The sequence below is a fragment of the Pinus tabuliformis genome, chromosome 2_1 (assembly GCF_031772625.1).
Source record: "Pinus tabuliformis cultivar Carrire ecotype Pingquan chromosome 2_1, CPIR1, whole genome shotgun sequence".
Classification (NCBI taxonomy): domain Eukaryota; kingdom Viridiplantae; phylum Streptophyta; class Pinopsida; order Pinales; family Pinaceae; genus Pinus; species Pinus tabuliformis.
Genome location: NC_142299.1, coordinates 120,189,875 through 120,204,208, shown reverse-complemented (window position 1 = coordinate 120,204,208; position 14,334 = coordinate 120,189,875). Strand labels below are relative to the sequence as shown.

Here is a 14,334-nt window from a genome sequence, read left to right as displayed (position 1 = left end):
TATAATTTGTCATGCCTCAAACTGCAACTCGTCTTGCAACTCGTTGTGTCTTGGACTTTTGTATGCTTTCCTAAGACTCGTCTTATGTGCTTCCTTAGGAGATCCGAACTCAATATGAAGAGAATATATGAATTTCCACTTGGAGAGGAGGTCGAGTTACATATATGTAGTCATCTTTCCATATGAATGGGTACATTCCTTAATTGAGCCGACTTGAATATTTGGAGAGGTTGACTTGACTATGAGGAGGCCGACATGGCTAATATGGAGCCATAAATCTTCAAATTTCTTCTTTTGCAAAGGCCATGAAGAACATGCCTTTCACATTTTTCTTTTGACAAAACAATAAATAGTTTTTCTTTTATCGTAAACATGAAGAACATACTATATATATATATATATATATATATATACATATATATATATATATATATATATATATATATACATATATATATACATATATATATATATATATATATATATATATATATATATATATATATATATATATATATATATTTATATATATATTTTGTGACGCGAAATATAATTCATCTTTCATCATTACAAGTACAAAATTTGTACGTTATGAAGATCGACCATAGCTACAAATTTCGACAGGTAGGATAAGACATTACAACATCTCCTCCATACTGCGCTAGAGAGTGCCTCTTGGTTCTTTGGGATGTTTATGCATTCAAAAGTGTGTTTAAAACAACAAGAAATCACAATCACACTAGAAATTATATTGCTAAATTATAGCCAAAAAGTCATTTCGTTTATTGGTTAGATTATGCCTAAAAAAACCATTAAAAAATTGTATTCATTTTTTATTTTTATGATTTTTTTTTTTCAATTTTATAATATAATAGTGGATTAAAGCCTGTCAGGCCACGGTAACTCCAGAATGGGCAGAGAAAAAAACTGATTGCATAATTCATTAGCTAACTATCATTTATATACATAAATGGGACGGATCAGTTCATCTTCTTGATGACTGTTCGCGTTCCAGTTCACCCATCCGTTGAGGATTAGGTGTCAACATTCCCCCCCTTAATCTGAAGGGATGTTGGTGAGTCCAAGCATCGTTCTGAATCTTTCAAGCTTTTCTCTTCCAAGCGCTTTGGTGAAGATGTCTGCAATTTGCTCGTTTGTGGAACAATGACGAAGATGGATTGTTTTGGCCTCAACATGATGTCGGATCAGATGATATTTAGTATTGATGTGCTTAGTACGATCATGGAACTTTGGGTTCTTGGCCAACTTTATTGCAGAGGTGTTATCAATCATGAGTGGAGTTGATTGTACTTGTTTTACCTGCAAATCTTCAAGAATTTTCCTGAGCCACACAATTTCTTTCGTTGCTTCAGCTGCTGCCACGTATTCTGCTTCTGTTGTGGAATATGCTGGAATTGATTGTTTGCGTGATCTCTAGGAGACAGCTCCTGATCCAAGACTCATAGCATATCCTGAAGTAGATACCCCAGTTTCTTTGTCTCCATCGAAGTCTGAATCAGAGTATCCAATCAAGTTGAAGTCGTCCACCTGTGTATACTTGATTCCAAGGTTTTGAGTTCCCTTCAAGTACCTTAGAACTCTTTTTGCAGCAGACCAATGTCCCTCACAAGGCTTTTGCATAAACCTGGAGAGGATTCCAACAGCAAATGAAATGTCTGGTCTGGTAGTAGTGAGGTAGATGAGACTTCCTACAAGCTGTCTATACTTTGTTGCATCCTCAAATTCCTTTCCTTCAATAGATGTGATCTTCAAGTTTTGTTCCATTGGAGTAGAAAGAGGATTGCATTCTGTCATGCCAAATCTGTTTAACAAGTCTCCAATGTATTTCTTTTGAGAAAGAAATATGGATTTTGGATGTTGGGTTACTTCAATGCCAAGATAGTAATGAACATAGCCCAAATCAGTCATTTCAAAACTTTTTCCTAATTCTTTCTTTATGGATGCAATATAGCTTTCATTGTTCCCTGTCATTAAAAGATCATCTACATATACCACAAGATATACAACTGTTTTGCCAACTTTCTTGACAAATAAAGTTGCATCATCAAGATCAAAATGTTTGAAGTTGAGTTTCAGAAGATGCTCAGTTAGTTTTTCATACCAGGCTCGTGGTGCTTGTTTGAGGCCATACAAGGACTTCACAAGTTTGCATACTTTGTGTTCATGTCCTTTCACAGCAAATCCTTCAGGCTGGGACATAAAAACATTCTCTTTTAGATCTCCATTCAAGAATGCAGTTTTTACATCCATTTGATGGACTTTCCAACCGTTCTGAGCAGCTAGTGCAAAGAGTGTCCGGATGGTGGCCCATTTTGCTGTGGGGGCAAAAGTTTCCTCATAATCGACCCCTTCCTTCTGTGCAAAACCTTTTGCCACAAGCCTAGCTTTGTGCTTGTCAAGTGAGCCATCAGCTTTGTACTTGTTCTTGTAGACCCACTTGCAGCCAATTGGTTTGGTTCCAAATGGAGGATCAACCAGCTTCCAAGTGCCATTCTTTATGAGGGCATCATACTCCTTCTGCATCGCTTCTTTCCATTCATGATGAGAAGCAGCTTCTTTGAAGGAAGTTGGTTCAAAATCTGTAGACAAGTTCAATTCACAATCATAAGTAACATCCATATCAACAGGTGAATTATAGTTATCTACATCACCTCCATCTTGTCGGTTTGTATTTCTGGTTCCTGTTTTTCCAATTTCATCAGGATGAACACTTTCAAGTGTCTTTGTCAGCCACTTTGGGGGACCTTTCTGAGATGGTCCAGGCTGCTCTGTTGATTGAGTTGTGTCTGAATCAAGATTGAGTCTCCCAATTCTATCAATTACATCACTTAAAGCATCATCCATTGTTGGAGTGTCATGCAGGGGAGATTGTTCTTCAGAAGAAGATTCCACATGTTGATCTAGTATAGGAATCCCCCCTTCAAGATGTGGAATTTGATTATCAAACTCTTGGAATGATTTCGGTTTTGTGAATCTATCCAAGCGATCAAGTTGTCGCTCAACAACACTGTCAGGTTTGGATGATTCAAGAAAAATGACATCTCTAGATACAACAAACTTTTTATTTACTTCATCATAGAGACGGTATGCTTTAGATGTATTTGAATACCCCAGGAAGATACACTTACGACTTCTAGCACCAAGTTTGTTTCTATGTACCTTTGGTATTAAAGCATTACAGGTGGAACCAAAGATCCTGAGATGTTTTACCGAAGGAACATGTCCATACCACAATTCATAAGGAGTTTTGTTTCTTATAGCACTAGATGGACATCTATTCTTTATATATGCAGCACATAGAACAACATCAGCCCAAAACATTATCTTTACATTTTTGAAGAAAAGCATGGATCGTACCATATTCAAAATTGTTCTGTTCATTCTTTCAGCTACACCATTCTGTTGAGGATTATAAGGCATAGTTGTTTGATGTTTAATCCCATGTTGGCGAAGATAGTGTTCAAATTCATTTGATGTATATTCTTTTCCATTATCAGTGCGAATAGACCCAATATGAGATTGTGCATCATTTTCAATCCACTTATGAAAATTCTTGAATGTTTGAAAAGCATCAGATTTGTTCTTCAATAAATAAACCCAACACATTCTGGTGTAATCATCAATAAATATCATGATATATTTATTTCCATTTGCAGAAGAAACAGGCATTGGACCACATAAATCTGAATGAATGAGTTCAAGCTTCCTATGTGCTCTTGAATGTGAATCATTAAAAGACTGTTTGCTATGCTTTCCTAGAATACAAGCATCACATTGCTTATGTTTTCTAGGAATTGTAGGCAAACCAACAACACCATTTTTCTTCAACAAGCGGAGACTATCATAGTTTGAATGTCCAAATCTAGCATGCCATAATAAACTTGACGGAAGTGTACCTTCTTCATGATGAGAAATATATGAGAAATGTTGTGCATGAGCAGAAGTTCCTTGCAGTTTAAGAAGTCTTTCTTCTTCTATACCCTTCATGACAAGTGAGTGGTCAGATGCCTTTCTTACCTCAAGCTTGCCATCAAAAATATGAATGGAGTGACCTTGTTGGCGGATGTGGACCAGGGACAACAAGTTTCTCTTGAGCTGTGGGAGATATAGAACATGGTCCAGAAGAAAGTCTGGAAGACCAGGCAGTTTAAGCCTGATTGTGCCAAGCCCTGATGGCTTGATTTTTGACTGATCTGCAAAGTATATTGCTCCATCAACATTGTCAGTGAAATCTTCAAAAAAATCTTTCCTATGAGTCATATGACAGGTTGCTCCTGAATCAAGCAACCAATCATTTTTTGAAGAAGCAAGTGAAGCATTAAACAAATCTTCATTTACTCCAATGTTACATTGTGCCTCAATATAGTGAGCGGATTCAAGTGCTTTACCTTTGTCTGTGTCATCAGTTTTACCTTTCTGTTGATTTCTTCTCTGCTCAATTTTGTCCCATGGTAGCTTGCATGTAGAAGCATCATGTGATCCATTTCGTTTGCATCGAATGCAATGCAGATCTGCCTTTTCTACTTGAGAATGTCTGCCCCCCTGCCTCTGAAGTATCTTCCTCTTCCTCTTCGTCCACCTCTTCCTCTTGTAGAATCTTGAGCAGGATGCTTTTCTTTATGAGCAAGGCAAACAGTCTCTTCAGAAGATTCAGGGACTGTCTTCTTTCCAAAGGCTTTCTCTCTTTCAGCAAACTTTTTCACAAGAGAGTCAAAGGTTATATCTTTAAGATTTCCATTTGCTTGTAATGACTCAAGATAATTGGAGTAGGTAGGATAGAGTGCTTTGAGAAAGGCAATAAGAGAGATATCCAGCTCAACCTTAGTGGATTTAATATCATGCATTATAGACTTTATTTCAGATGCAAGAGCAAGAGGATCATTATTTTTCAGTTCAAGAGTGAAGAGTTTAATCATGAGCTGAACAACTTCAAGTGCAGAATGTGTATCATAGAGTTCTTTCAGCTTTTGTAGAGCTTCAAAGGCAGTGGAATAGGATGAAATATGACGACTTACTTCTTCATTTACAGATGCTGCGATCAATGCATAGGCTTTGCTGTTCTTGTTTTCCCAAATGGCGAGTTCTTTGTCTGATGTAGGCTGCACAGGGTCTTTGTCTTCTTCTCCGACACACACTCCCTTCCACAATTCATTGTAGATGAGGGTGTGTTTTACCATCCGAGACCATTCAGAGTAGTTCTCCTTGCCAGTGAGAACTATTCCGACCATAGAAATGATTGAATGCATTCTGTAAAAAAAATACTTCTGCTGATAAAAAAATATTTCTACTGATATACAGTGAAATTGTACTCAAAAGATTTCTGTGGGAAATAACTTTGGTTGTTTAAAAATAATCAGTCATTTACCGCGAGCTCTACAAAGTTGGAGCAGCAACGGTATTACAATTTCAAAATTCACTGAAAAGACTAAAAAATCACCATAAATCCCTTTGATTCTCTAGACCTGAGCCCATAACCAGCTGTTCATCCATACATTCACTCATATCATAACTTCAATATTTACAAGATTATCTGAATACTTAAAAATCCTTCGGATTAGGTGTGAACAACAGTTTCACCCCGGACTTCTGAAATTTCAAATCCGACGACCTTTTTTTAATAGCTGTTTACAACAAAAGACATATGACTTTTTTTAATAAGCTGTTTACAACAAAAGCTTCTCACACATCCCCAGAGTAATCTATGAAAACTCGGTTTGGACCATTGAATCGGGCATAGCGTTTGAGAAAAGAAATACTCGAGAGAAGACGACTTCTCTTCTTCCTTTGGAAATGAAACGACATGTTACAATAACCAGAAGCGTTTCCGGTTCAAACTTCATATCTACCATAAACGAGATTGAAAGGAAGGATAGCACCGTGCCTTGGAAAGTAAAGGATGTACGCACGTGGAAACGCAATCAAGATACCTGGGGACGGCTATCTTCTCCAACAACGACCAGTCAAACTGTGCATGTTTGAAGGGTCAGAGTTGACAAACTTAATTTTTTATTCAGCTCCATGCATACCACAGGCTGGGGACACGTTATACCTCCTCGCAGAAGGAAATGCGCTGTACCATTATCCTCCCTGAGGGAAACTCAGAAACAAACATCATTAAGCAAGGTTGGTAGCGTCCCTCCCAAGACCGAAACCGATAAACTCCATGTAGGAGGAGCAGCAGCCAGCGACGAAGCCTCGGATTCGGACTCGGACTCGGCTGCAGTAGGCGCACAGCAAACTCTCTCGGAGCGAGGAGGCACCAACAGTGACAATCTCAACACTCACTATTGAATAATCTCTGTCAATTCAGTTCGGCTATTGAAGGCAAAAACCACCATCATAAATTCAGAAATGGCATTTTCGATGCTGCTTAGGCTCGTAGCAGGACAACATCCGAAAGGGAGGCCGGCTGGCGTGCAACAGGTCTGGCAATGGAGCGCTGATACAACAGTGTGGTGACAGTTATGGAAGAGCAGCAGTATAGGTTTGGTGATCAGCGTGGAAAGAGCCGCAGTGTATGAAGGGAGGCCAGCTAGCGATATTTACCAAGCATAACGGTTGGAGGGCGGTCTATTGAGAGAAAATCCCACTTCTGACACCAACGAATATATGGGCAGCGTCGCAGGTAATGGAATATGAAGCAGAGCACAGGTACAGTTCAGGGATGGCAGGCAGAATGTAGGTAATGGAATATGAAGCAGACCAGGAGTTACAAAGCCACAAAGGCTAAAAAAAGAACCTGGGACCTGTGCTCTGATACCATGTCAGGCCAGGGTAACTCCAGAATGGGCAGAGAAAAAACTGATTGCATAATTCATTAGCTAACTATCATTTATATACATAAATGGGATGGATCAGTTCATCTTCTTGATGACTGTTCGCGTTCCAGTTCACCCATCCGTTGAGGATTAGGTGTCAACAAAGCCCACCTTCGTGTACTTTGTTTTCTTCTTCTTCAAAAAGTCAAAGGATCTTAACTCAAGTTGTTTGGTGATATGTCATAAGGTTCGTTGAACTTTAACCTTGAGGTTTGAATTTTGGTGAACCTTAATTTTTTTTTGAGGTTTGGGCGAACCTTAAAAAATTATGAGGTTCGACGAACCTCATCGAACCTCATAACCATTAACCAAGTGCATAGATCAAAACTCATAATTTCATGTCACAACTCAAGCTTGTAATTTATCCTTGCAGTTTCCATGTCCGTGATAACCTTTTTGATGTTTACTAATGTCGGTTTCTTACAATTTTATCCTATAATTCATTATATATATATGAACCTAATTGCGAACCTCATCAAAAAAAATCGAACTCAAACTGAACCTAATCATTGTTGAACCCGAACCACATGACACAGGAACTTTGATAGACAATTCATTTCCTAACTATGTCTTGAAGTTACTAATAATTTATATGAGATACACTTAATATAAATTAGCTTATCTATATATGTTAAATAATTGATGACTGTGTACAAGTATAAGACAATAATGCAAGCAAGAAAAGCAATTGTGATAAATGAATTTGCAAGAATTCAAATTTTAAAATTGAAAATTAGTTTTAGAGCTAAAAACCTTTTAATAATGCAAATAATCACATATTTCCATTTATAAAAATACTAAAAACTTTATAAATTTAATCATAATATTTCATTAAATTTCCAATTTATTTAATTAAATCTTGAACATTCATAATATAGAGTTTTAATTATATATAATTAAAATATATAATCATTATTTTTAATTTGTTTTATTTAACTAACACACACATATATTATTTTTATTTTTTAATTTTTTATTATGAATTATATATATATATATATATATATATATAAACATATATATTGAAGTGTATATATGTTAATATAAACAATATTAGTTAATCATATTTTGGGATGACATTCAACAATACAATATTTTATTAGTTGTTTTATTTTTGTGATGAAATTTTTGTCTTTATTATTTTTTAGTTTTATTAAGCTATATTCAAGTTAAGCTACATGTACTAGCTACTATGTAACGAATACATGACTAAGTTCATAATACATAAAAATTCAGTGTGAACAAATTGAATCTAAATTGCATAAACATAAATATTCATTAATAAATTAACCTTAGAAGATACATGGGCTCTCGACCCGGGATAATGGTCAAACTGAGAAAACACAGAATACCAAACTAATCTCTAGCCCTTCTACACTCTCTCGAACCCAACACATGCTTTGAGATGTCTCTCAAGCTAGTGCTATTATTGCGTGTTTTCTTTTCTCTCCTTAGCCTTGCTTTTATAACTGTATGATGAACTAAAACCCTAATCCTAACCCTAATTGTAATCTCAAACTGATTAGCCACTAAGTTTAGATCTCACCTCACTTGAGATCGATGGCTAAGATCAAAACTTAATCACTAGAGTAAACAATTTACTTTATCTAAATTTTATTTTAGCTCAACAAGCCAACATATAATTATGTGTTTTTTCTTAAGTTAAACTTGGATTAAGTTACATCAACAAATATTGTAAGGTGAATGTGGGTGACTTCTACATACCTAACAAGGCTTGTGCAAAAGTACCTACCTGAGCTACAAATTTCAACACAAGTCAACATAACATTACATTACATAATGCCTTACATAATTAACATTTTATAATATTTTAAGCAAAGTCTTTAGGTAGAAATCACATAAGAGAATTTTTTGGCGTTTCGAACCAACAAGTGTTTAAATATTGTTGTTATTTAAACATTAAAGTGCCCCTGAACTCAATTTTATTAAATTTCTGCAACAAAAAAATAATTTTTATTAAGTCTTTAATCTATATAATATTTATAATACTCTAAAATCTAGCATTTTTTAAATATAGACATGACTATTAATTTAATTAAACTTTAAATGTATAATATCGTACTTAAAAATTACACCGTATATATATAATTTTTCCATTTATGAGTAGGCCTTAAAATTGCTTTTGTTTGGTTAAGAGCTAATGTAATGACCCAAACTGAGAGACATCTAGCTAGACTAATAGCTTGTTCAACGTGTAATTCCAAGGGACATGCATGGTTTTCCTTAAATAATGGTGATAAATTAACCTATATTCACTAATAACAACCAATAATAATAATAATAATATCTATTTTTAAGGTCACAGCCAAGCCAGACACCAAATTGGTGTATGAGACCCCCTTGTTTGTGGGACAAGAGAGAGACCTCCAAGGGACATGCATGGTTTTCCTTAAATAATGGTGATAAATTAACCTATATTCACTAATAACAACCAATAATAATAATAATAATAATATCTTCCAAGTGACATGCATGATTTTCCTTAAATAATGGTGATAGATTAACTTATATTCACTAATAACAACCAATAATAATAATAATAGTAATATCTTCCAAGTGACATGCATGGTTTTCCTTAAAAGATGGTGATAAATTAACCTATATTCACTAATAACAACCAATAATAATAATAATATCTATTTTTGATGTCACAGCGAAGCCAGACACCAAATTGGTGTATGAGACCCCCTTGTTTGTGGGACAAGAGAGAGAACTCCGTGCAACGATTTGACTACTAAGTCTACGAAGGCACAATCTTACGAGAAAACACATGCTCTTAACCATTAAGCCCACTCAAACTGTATATAACTCATTTGACACTTAAATTATAATAAATTTTCACTACTTTAAAAACCAAAATTTCCCTTGCATTTATTTATGCAAAGAGAGAAAATATTTCAAGGAAATCCCTTTACAAATACATATTTGTTACAATGTTGATCTAAAATTTAAATAAATAATGGAATTCAACTTAATCCTTTTTAACTTTTAACCTAAAATGAATATTTGAACAGATATTATAATTTCCACCGTGAAATTGCACATCAAAATAAATTGGTGGTCACTAGGGCTGGGCTGAAATGCTGTTTAGACGCCCAGGTTTGATCCTCACTGTTCACGGCATATTTATATCCACGTTGCTTGCAATTCCGACAATTCTAGAGGTTTCGATACAATTTCCCACCAAAATTTAGATGGGTGGAATTTCTGTATTAAAAAACCAAACAAAACACATACACCTAGTATTAGAAACGGAGACTAAAACTACGCGGCAAGACAAGTCTGAGTTGAGTTAGAGATATTGAAACTCATTTTTAAACACTTATTCTGCACTATAAGAAGCAGCAGCCCCCCAGAAATATGAGCTTCATACACACAACGGGGGAGTAATCAGCACCATCAAAGGGGGGATTTGCGGCAATTGTAAGTGCCCTTCTGAAACCTTTCTTCTCCTTCTGAAAGTTTCCCGTTAGTCTTTGCACAAGTTATGCCTGTTTCCATGGATGCAAAATATTTGAATAAGCCGTAGTAAGAAAATATTCTGCATATGTATGTTGAGTAGGTTTTAATGGTGAGCTGAAGCTCAGCAGTCATTTCTGAAAGTCACCGAAAATGTTAATTTTTGATAGCCTCACCTTGCTGCAATCAGTCGGTGATCCTGATCCTAATAGACAAGTGTAATCATGTGGTAACTTATTCCTTGGACTGCGCGTCATCACTTTGGAACTTCTGTTCGAAGGTTGGTCAGCACTTTGTGAAGGTTTGGCTAAGTTCCAGGTGTGATTATTTAGGGCAGAGGTTTGGTAACCATTGGACTAGGGATGTTTATTTTAGTTTATAGCAAAATAAATCTAATATTAACTTGGAATCATTTACAAGAGAAAAATCAAGTGTATTTACAGTGATAAACATATCCTCCAGGCTGCTAGAGCACAAATAAAATCAAATTATGCTGGAACATTGAGATTTTTAGCATATTGAAAAAGAAGAGAGCTTTTGGCGAACAATTGCATACATACCTCTTCTCTTCCGGTATAAAAGAAAGACCGAATTAAACTGACCTGATTAGCGGAAAACAAATTTGCACCATAACTTCCAGATAATGAACAATATATTAACTCCAAGGCAGTTTTAAATGCCTTTGTAGGGAGAAGCATGAGATGGCTGGAGCCACCAAAGAGTGTGGCTCTCCAACACACACGTCCTTGGAAAAAAATTGAGTGCTGGTCTTGAATATGACGCCGGCAGTCTCTAGCAAAGTGATGGTCCAAAATATGTGTTTCATTGTCTCCCGCTTGCCACACACTAGACAAAGCGCATTTTTAAGCCCACTCTTTGCCAAATAGGCCTGGGATGGCAGCCCCTGATAAATTATTAGTCCTGCAAAGACTTGAAATTTGCAAGAAAGTGAGTGTACTAAATACTATGCAATATGTGAATCCAACTCTCCTCTGGATTGAAAAAAGTCCAACAAACATGAAGGACAGGAGCGAGGATATGTTTCTGTTATAACAGGGAGTAGAGTTTCATGGATTCATACTGCTGATTCTGCCTATCAAATACTCACTCCAAATCTCTTCACAATGGGCTCTTCACAAAGGGCTCTGCATATCAATGTTCCAGATTTGACAACTTCTCAAGAGGAATCAACCCATCAATCTCCTTTATAACTACCTTGTTCAAAACAAGGAGGGTCTTCTGTTGCGCTAAAGTTGCCCAGTCCTTCTATTGTCTAGCCTCGAAGTCCTAGAAATCCCTCTAGGCGAAGATGCCTTTTTGTGCTTAAACCGTGTGCTTGGAATTGTTGGAGTTTGGCAATGCATTGGTCTTGGCGTATCTAGCTTCAAATTGGGTGCCAAGTTAGATCCCTCCCTCACTTGTGAGTGTTGATTTTGGGTGGCATCGGATGTGCTCTAGCTCCGAAATTTTGTGGAGGGACTAGAACACATGAGATCTCTAAGACCCAGAAATCGTTTGGAGAAATTCCACCCAAATGAGGAGTTATTAAAATAATTAATATTTTTAATGGGTTTCTAAGCCTAAACTTAGGAAAATAAAAATATTAATGGGTATTAATAAAGATATGGGTGAGAAGCTTCTAAGAGACGAGGATCAAGTCTGTTTTATTCTTAGCCGTTGATTAAAGACTTGATCTCAACCGTTGATTCATCAACAGGAAAAGTATAAGATAAGACTTGAGAGTCATTTGGAGATACACCTGGAAAATACTCAGTAACCCGAGGGAAATCGATTCTCAAGGAGAAGGAGTTCGATTTTAGAGGGAGAGTTGCAGGGTGAAGGAAGAGGAGGGCATCAACAACAGTTAGTGACTGAGGAGGAGGTGAGCCAGGCATTCGAGAGATAGCGCAGAGGGAAGAGCAGGGAGACAACACCATTGGAGACGCAGTCCTCACGCAGAGTGATGCAGAGGTGGGTGAAGGGTCTCTAGGGTGTCAGAACTTCTCCAGGAGGAGGAGAAACTTTGTCTCAGGTGTTTTCTCTCAGAAGTGTCTCAGTTTGTCTGTGGAATCATTCCTTGTAAAACGATTGTTGCTGAAGATTAATAAAACCCTCTTTTGCTGCACCGGTTATCCCACATTGGGTTTTTTCGGTGACAATTGTCCAAAAACAACTGTGTTGATGTGATTGATTCTTGTGCTTGTATATCATTGTTATTTTCTCTATATAATTATGTGATAACTGCAGTAGAATTTATTTTAATGTTTATTGAAGAGTTTTGTAAATAACTTATTGTAAGAAATAAGTAGGTGAAAGAAATCAGTTACTGCAGTAGAATTTCGTGTTAGAATTTTTCACATGGTATCAGAGTAGAGATCAAGCAACAGGGTTGAAGAATATGCTGAGTCAGGAACATGATGCTGAGGCATCAACTCAGAGGGACTCACACAAATCTCCAGAGAAAGAAGAGAGCACGAAGAACATGGATCACGATTATTCTATGTTAGCTTCCAGACTGGAAGAAGAAGTCGCTTGCCTAGCGAGTTCTGCCTCCTCTGAGGTTTGGTATATAGATAGTAGAGCTTCCTGGCATATGACAAGAATATGAGAATGTTTTTCGAATTATCAGGAAGAAAGGATGAATTTTCAGATCACCATGGGAAATAAGGCAAAGTGTACCCCCATAGGAAGAGGTACTGTAGTCTTTCAAACAGAAGCAAGGGATTAGCTTCGAGCAACCAATGTGCTGCATGTGCCAGGATTGGGGATGGACTTACTCTCTGTGTCTTAGCTTCAAAACAAGGGCTATGACATTTTCTTCATTAAGGAGAAAGTATATGTCAAACACTCGAGTTGGAAAAAGAAGGCCCTTATTGGAATCAGAAGTAACATGCTATATAGATTACATCTAGAATCCCCAATGGCACTGATAGGCAACAGGGGGGGAAGATATGAATGAACTATGGCACAGGAGGAAGGGACACTTACACCATGGGGCTCTAAGAATTCTCGGGAAAACAGTATCAGGAGTTCCAGAATTAAGTACCGAACGAGATGATGTATGCAGAGGATGCATACCAGGCAAGTACACCAAGGCAACATTTTCTAGAAGCAACAATAGGGCTAAGAGTGTTCTGGGATTGATACACTCAAATATCTGCGGACCCATGTCCACAAAAGCTCTTAGCGGTGCTGAGTATTTCGTCACCTTCATTAATGACCGTTCTAGAAAGACTTGGATATACTTTCTAAAAACTAAGGATGAGGTTTTTGATCGATTCAAAGAGTTCAAGGCTTTAGTTGAGAATCTGACAGGAAAGAAGATAAAGATATTGCGCTCAAACAATGGTGGAGAATACATCGACAAGGACTTCACTGATTTTTGCGCAAGGGAAGGCATCAGAAGAGAGTGGACAACCCCCTATAATCCAGAGCAGAATGGAGTAGTAGAAAGGAAGAACCAGACTATTGTTGAAGCAACCAGGGCAATGTTGTATGATCAGGATATGCCCAAGTTTCTATGGGCATAAGCATGCAACATGGCAGTGTATATCCAGAATAAGACTCCTCACAAGGCATTAGGTAAGATTACTCCGGTGAGTGTCTTCATCGGGAAGAAGCCTGAGGTGAGTCATTTTAGGATATTTGGGAGTTTGGCATACTGCCATGTACTCGAAGAAAAGAGGAAGAAATTGGATTAGATTGTGGAGAAAGGATATCTTGTAGGATATAGCGAGAATGCTAAGGCATATAGAGTCTATCTTCCGGGGAATAGGAAGATCGTAATTCGACGAGATGTAAAGTTCATGGAGGACAGAGCCTTAAGAAAATCCCGAGAAATGCCTTCCGCAGAGCAACCAAAGTATGATCTGCTGGTCCAACCACTTCGACCAGCATAAACTAGCACTAGTATTTCTCCTAAAGACAAAACTCCAAAGGTGGAGCCTCAGGAAGAGGAAGAGCAAATAGATATACGCACTACCAATGGTAGAACGAGTTGGGAAGTTCGATAGAT

The 14,334-nt window shown here is 37.1% G+C and overlaps 1 protein-coding gene and 1 pseudogene across 5 annotated transcripts in view; one reads left to right on the top strand and one right to left on the bottom strand.

Moving 5' to 3' along the window:
• LOC149199064 (protein HLB1-like) overlaps positions 1-14,334 on the bottom strand; it is a 119,803-nt pseudogene that overhangs the window by 85,966 nt on the left and 19,503 nt on the right.
• The window catches only part of LOC149199062 (putative phosphopantothenoylcysteine decarboxylase), a 229,101-nt gene continuing 224,698 nt past the window's right edge, over positions 9,932-14,334 (top strand). For 2 of the 5 annotated variants that reach the window (XM_089402266.1, XM_089402265.1), the window contains exon 1: positions 9,938-10,283. The gene's annotated coding sequence lies outside the window, so the exon portion shown is untranslated. Of the gene's footprint in view, positions 10,284-14,334 lie in introns of all 5 variants that reach the window. The other 3 variants (XM_089402267.1, XM_089402264.1, XM_089402263.1) reach the window with 3 other exon arrangements.